The sequence below is a fragment of the Triticum aestivum genome, chromosome 2D (assembly GCF_018294505.1).
Source record: "Triticum aestivum cultivar Chinese Spring chromosome 2D, IWGSC CS RefSeq v2.1, whole genome shotgun sequence".
NCBI classification, from domain to species: Eukaryota; Viridiplantae; Streptophyta; class Magnoliopsida; order Poales; family Poaceae; genus Triticum; species Triticum aestivum.
The window spans coordinates 500,402,814-500,410,153 of NC_057799.1; positions in this window are offsets into that span (position 1 = coordinate 500,402,814).

A 7,340-nucleotide genomic window follows, 5' to 3' on the forward strand; every position below is an offset into this window, starting at 1 on the left:
GAACCGGGACCATAGGCCTTGTGCTGGCACGGTGCGGTGGGAAGTTTAGTCCCACCTCGCTAGTTGAGAGGGGCTCAGAGTGGTTTATAAGCTTTGCTGCCGCCACCCTCTCGAGCTCCTCTCTATTGCAGGCTTACGGGCCTAATCTCTACTTTGCCATGCCTGTTGGGCCTATTGGGCCTTCTGCGGGCCTGAATCCTGGCGCATTGTAGGGTTTCTAGTCGTATTCAGGCCGTGGAGGTCCAGTAGGTGGCATTTTTTTTCCTTTTTTCTTTTTCTTTTTTTATTTCTACTTAAAACTGAATACTTATAGTTTTTTAGTGATTTCTTTTTTGCTTTTAGGTCACAAAAATTATAAACTTTCTGTTAGTGCCATTAGTTTTAATTTTTTTAAATGTATGTGAATCACTAGTTTTATGAATAAATTTACTATAAAAATAGATTTTTGAGTGATTCCATTTCCTGCTATTTAATATTAATATGTTTTATCATTATACTCAATTTGGTAATTTTAGGTTATTTTAAATATCTATTTTAATCAAAACCAGATTTTGTTAATTTTTTTGCTATTAAATTCTTTTTGCTATTAATGTTTTGAACAAAAAATACTTTGTTAATATAAGTTGCATAAATTTTATATAATTTTAGTTTCAAAAATACTAGAGGTTTATATAAGCTTTTTAGTTGATTCCTTTTGCTATTATAGTTTTATAAAAGCTTTTTAGTTGATTCTTTTTGCTATTGAGGAATATTATAGTTTTATTTGAGTCCATCATAACAGAATATTTTAATTGATTTTAGTTTTTTAGTTACTCATAACAAATATTATAGTTTTATGCATTTTATTATTTTTCATGCATTTACTGCTTTTTTGAGCTATAAGACCCGGAAATTGAAAAGCATTTCAAATGAACTCCGAAAAGGTTGAAAATTGGCATGGTATCATCATTTCACCCACATAGCATGTGCAAGAAAGTTGAGAGGGTTACGGCAAAAACTAGATGCACTTCGTGTACAAAACGGACAATCTCTTTCGAAGTATCAGGGTTTCGGACGAAAGCTCATCTGTTACAAAGGGATTTCATTTTTTTGAAATTATTTGAAGTCCAGACTTCTTGTGTGTTCAAAATGCACCAGTCAAAGCAACATCATCAATTTTCAACCATTTTTGACTTCATTTGTTATTTTCCATGCATTTACTGATTATTTTGAGCTAGAAGACCCTGAAATTGGAAAGCACTAGAAATGAACTCTGAAAAGGTTGAAAGTTGGCATGGTATCATCATTTCACCCACATAGCATGTGCAAGAAAGTAGAGAGGGTTACTGCAAAAACTGGATGCACTTCGTGTACAAAACAGACAATCTGTTTCGAAGTACCAGGATTTCATACGGAAACTCATCTGTTACAAAGGGATTTCATTTTTTAAAACTTATTTGAACTCCTGACTTTTTGTGTGTTCAAAATGCACCATTCAAAGCCACATCATCAATTTTCAATCCTTTCTGACTTCATTTGTTATTTTTCATGCATTTACTAATTATTTTGAGCTATAAGACCGGAAAATTGAAAAGCATTTCAAAATGAACTCTGAAAAGGTTGAAAGTTGGCATGGTATCATCATTTCATCCACATAACATGTGCAAGAAAGTTGAGAGGGTGCCGGCAAAAGGTGGATGCACTTCGTGTACAAAACGGACAATCTCTTTCAAAGTATCAGGATTTCATACGGAAACTCGTTTGTTACAAAGGGATTTCATTTTTTAAAACTTATTTGAACTCCTGACTTTTTGTGTGTTCAAAATGCACCATTCAAAGCCACATCATCATTTTTCAACCCTTTCTGACTTCATTTGTTATTTTTCATGCATTTACTAATTATTTTGAGCTATAAGACCCTAAAATTGAAAAGCATTTCAAATGAACTCTGAAATGGTTGAAAGTTGGCATGGTATCATCATTTCATCCACATAGCATGTGCAAGAAAGTAGAGAGGGTTACGGCAAAAACTGGATGCACTTCGTGTACAAAACGGACAATCTGTTTCGAAGTATCAGGATTTCATACGGAAACTCGTCTGTTACAAAGGGATTTCATTTTTTAAAACTTATTTGAACTCCTGACTTTTTGTGTGTTCAAAATGCACCATTCAAAGCCACATCATCAATTTTCAATCATTTCTGACTTCATTTGTTATTTTTCATGCATTTACTAATTATTTTGAGCTATAAGACCGGAAAATTGAAAAGCATTTCAAAATGAACTCTGAAAAGGTTGAAAGTTGGCATGGTATCATCATTTCATCCACATAGCATGTGCAAGAAAGTTGAGAGAGTGCCGGCAAAAGGTGGATGCACTTCGTGTACAAAACGGACAATCTCTTTCAAAGTATCAGGATTTCATACGGAAACTCGTCTGTTACAAAGGGATTTCATTTTCTTGAACTTATTTAAACTCCAGACTTTTTGTGTGTTCAAAATGAACCATTCAAAGCAGAGACTGATTTTGAATGGTGCATATTCAACACACAAAAAGTCTGTAAAGATCGCCAACCCCAACATAAAAAAATGAGCATAGATGCGCCTATAGAGAGAATTCAACCTAAACCATAATAAATTTCTATGAATTTCAGAGAAATTCACTCTGAATTTAGGTCAAATTCCCTGTATAAGGGCATATATTTTCATTTTGAGAGGAGCTCAACAAGGTAGAGAGGGACGGGCTTATAAACCGGTGTGAGTGCCCTTCAGTTGACGAGGTGGGACAAAACTCTGACCGCAACAAGGACCAACCCTTTAGTCTAATGGTCATGGGCTAGGGGCGAGGCGCATTGGTCCCGGTTCGTGCGTGGAACCGGGACCAAAAGGTCCAAACGAACCGGGACCAGTGGCCCACGTGGCCCGGCCTGCCCCCTGGGCTCACGAACCGGGACTAATGGGCTGGCCAGGCCCGAACAAAAGGCCTGTTTTCTACTAGTGTACGCAATTTGCGTATTTTCGAAGAAAAAAAATCCTACCACGTCAATGACCTCCAGTGAAGTAAAACGCTGGGGAGAGGAAAACCATGGTGTGATGGCACAGAAATTAACTTGACCAGTCTATGTGCTACTAGTACTTATCACGGACTGAAGATTAGCTTGCGTGCAGATGAAAAGACACTTGCGCGCCCATGTGCGTCCCAGGTCACATTTCCAGAAACAAGCATGTACGTTATGTGGAAATATGCATGCTCCGGTAGGAAACAGTGATGCCAACAATATGAAGCGCATGCACATGGCGAGTTGGTGACTGTTACCAAGCTACCACACCAACCTACACTGACTATTAGTAATTGCGGCCTGTTTAATAGACCGAGGGATGCCCCATTCTGGTGCTCGTTTCTGGAGACCAATGGTTATCGTGACCGCGTGATGAACCAAGATGCATGTTACGATCGGTCGAGCTGTCTGCACACCGCACCATATTTCCATTCCGGAGCAAGCTTTATCGTGCTCGTCGCAGAGGCAGGCACGACGCGGTGTGGCCCTCTGCATGCGCTCCCATGTGCCCGTGCCATTCCGTTCCGGTGCAGCGGTGCAAGAGAGGCTCTGCAACGATCGATCGATAGACTAGCTCAGAGGCGGAGCCAGGATTTTCTCAAAACATAGGGCTAAAGCTAAGTGACTATAAATGACATTAAATACCACAGATAACAACGCAAGTTAGAAATACACCACCAATTTACATTAAAAATGAAATATAAATTCATTTTTAACGTTATAGGAAATACGATAAAAGAAATAGTTAACAAAGTGCATCATTGCAAAACTTGGTAGTACCATATAAATGAAGACTTGCTTTATTTGAGGCCATTGTTTCTTCACTAACAATAATAGAAGGACCTGGAATTGTAAACATAAAATAGAGTATTTAAAATCAAGACATCCGACGTGTACTAAGCCAATTGTTCATGTGAATTGGAAGAAAAGAAAATTATCACGAAGTGCACGATGTAGTAGAACTTTGCATTTCCAAGCCCTACTGATTTTGTAGGTGATTCACTGATGTTGGTATTGTTTGATCTAGACCGGTTGGGTGTTGTTTGAAAAGGATTTGTATTTCTTTTCTGTTAACAAATAACAATGAAATAAAATTTACTAATAAAGTAATAAAATTTAACCCCGCAAAAAAAAGCCTTAAAATTTAGCATCACAGATTCATTGATTTCGGCTCATAAAAAACGAACTATGGAAAAAAAAAGATGGTACAGGCCTAGTTGGCCAGACCTGAAGTCGATTGTGTAGATGTAGCAGAACAGGAAGGCTCGAGGGGGGAGCTCCGACGAGGCGAGAGATAATCCTATCCGAGCGCCAGGCGGCTGTGCGTAGGTCTGAACGTTCGTCTGTCTAGTCGAGATCTCGAGGGGAACTGGCGGCGCAGCGTAATCGCATCAGATCTTTTTCCTGATCAGACAAGCAAGAGAAAAAAAAACGATGCGGTTGGGCGCTGGGCGATTTATCTGGAAGAATTGGAGCCACCGTGGCGTCGTGGGCTAGTGGTGAACAGCGATGGAAAGCTAGGTACAACCAGTTGGGCTATTGCCGGGCTGAGGCCAGGGCTGCGTTTACATGCCTGGGGCTGGGCCTCTTTAAGGGGAACCTCCTAGTCGGCGCCTTAAGCGCCGGCTGGAGAACCGACGCCCACGCGCCCTATAATTTCGGCCGGCCCATGAAACACATCAAAACAGTAACTAGCGCGGAAAACCCCCCAAAAAAAGTACTCCCTCCGTTCGGAATTACTTGTCACAAAAATGGATGTATCTATAACTAAAATACATCTAGATACATTTATTTTTTGGACGAGTAATTCCGAACGGAGGGAGTAGGTACTACGCAGGATTCGAACTCACGCGCTTCGCAACACGACCAAGCTCGCCAGCCACTGGACCTACCAGCCTTGACTGACCAGAAACAGCGTCAAACATGAAATAACATTGTCACAACGCTATTTGTTGCACATAACCATGTACTATATCGCATCAATTTTTTGGGAAAAAAGTTGTGATAATAAAAAAATATGGATTTTGAAAAAAGGTCATCATTTTTGAAGAAAAGTTTACAAACTTGAAAAAAGTTCACCGAGTTCCAAATGTGTTCTTCAAATTTGAAAAAATGTTCGTCGATTTGAAAATTTTTCATCAATTTTGAATAAAGGTCATAGAAATTGAAAAAAAGTTGATGGAGTTTCAAAATAAATCTACAAATTTGAAAAAAGTTCATCAATTTTTGAAAAAAATCATTGGATTTTGAATAAAATTTCATCAGATTTTAAAAAAGTTCACAAAATCTGAAAAAAGATCATTGGATTTGAAAAAAGTTCAGTGATTTGAAAAAAAATTCATCAATTTGAAGAAAAATTTCACGAAATATTAAAAAATATCAAGCTAGGAAGAAGAAAAATAAAAATAAATAAATAACAGAAACGAAAAAGAAAAAACAGAAACAAAAAACGAAAAGTAAAACAGGAAGAAGGGAAAAGGTAAAAGGAAAAATTACATAAGAAAAGATGTAAATGGACTTTAGGAATCAGGTCAGGTGAGGTGGTGCAGTGGTTAATGCCTGTCGACTTGAATTGGAGGTCGCTAGTTCGGTACCCAGTGGAAGCGCTCTTTTTTGCGTATAAAAAAAAGGAAAATGGGTGAGATGGGCCGGCCCAGCGCGGGGTGGTGCAGGCGCCCATTTGCGGAATACACATTAATGGGCGCCTGCATCGCCAAATAGGATTCACCCTCTTTAAGTCTACAAATGTGGAAAAAAATACTGAATGCTCAACTACTAATTGGGCCACGTCTGGGGCTATAGCCCCAGTTGCCCCAGACCCAATTCCGCCCCTGGACTAGCTAGATGAGGAAACCACTGGGAGCGCCTTGAGCTTCTCTCCGGCTCTTGTGCTCGCGTACGTGGGTGAATATAAGGCCGCCTAATTAGTGGGAGCGCTCTTTTTTGCGTCTACAAAACAGAAAGGAAAATGGGTGAGATGGGCCGGCCCAGCGCGGGGCGCCTGCAGCGCCCGTTTGCAGAATACACATTAATGGGCGCCTACAACGCCAAATAGGATTCGGCCTCTTTAAGTCTACAAATGTGGAAAAAAAAACTAGATGCTCAACTACTAATTGGGCCACACCTTATAGCCAGTGGCGGAGCTTAACAAGAATCTATTGGGGGGCCCAAAGACACAAAAAGAATTAACCAACTGCAACAAACCAGAACTTGTAGCCTCCAGGCAAATTTATACTTATATTATCTATATTGGTCGTAAAATACATGTATGATTAGCAATATATACTTCATAAGAGAACTAACTACACCAAAATATACGACTTGTCTACATGAATATACCGCTCGATCCATATTGGAAGCGACGCTGATGGCCCTTTTTACCAGAAGCTTTATACTATTTCAGTTTTGGTTGCATAGGACAAATATGATCTCTCATGCTATCTCTTTGATTTGGTGGGTATTGCTAAATTTGTGGTCGCAATGCAGGGTCTCGCTCGAAGAATTCCATACCTCGAAATACAACAGGAAGGGGAACTACATTATTTGTTTGAGGCTCGTCATCTTGATTTTCATGTTGTTGTTCCAATTCAAGAAGCAGGGGTAAAGGTTGCGCTGGTGGAGGATATTCTGCTACTGCTTCTCTCCTTTGTCTTTTGAACTACGACTGAATGTTGCCGCTGCTGCTCTTAACCATGGTCACTTGATCAGTCTGATCTCCTTTTGAGAACAACCGATAACAACTACTCAACAGAACAAATACAAATCTGTGATGCAAAACACACAAAAAATCCCCAACTAGATCAGATGAATAGGCATACTAATTGCTAAATTACTAATCAAACTCCTACGGGATTCCTAGTCGTACAGATGCAACACTACACATGGACGTCCGGATGAGGGATCCAAATTGCAAGTTTCCAACAGTTTAAGTAGTGGGCGCAGCCGCATAGAGCACTTACAAATGGGGAGTCGGGGAGGAGCGGCCGGTGACGACGAGTGGCCGGCCGGCCAGCCGACGTGGACGACCACCGAACCCCTGAGACCAATGGCGAAGAGCAGGCGACGATGATGCCCTTGTTCCTCCCACCTCGGCGCAGGGATGTTCGCCAGGTCGAGCTTCGAGTCGGCATCGCCGCCGGTGCGTCGAGCGAGTGCGGCGGCAGGTTCACTGGGGATGGAGGCGAGCGTGGTTGAAGAAGGGGAATCTAGGCGAGCAGGTTACGCACTTACGCTCCGAGCGAGCGACCGTGCCTGAAGTTTGCGTGCGGCCACGATGGTTTGATGGGCCATTAGCCCATTACTT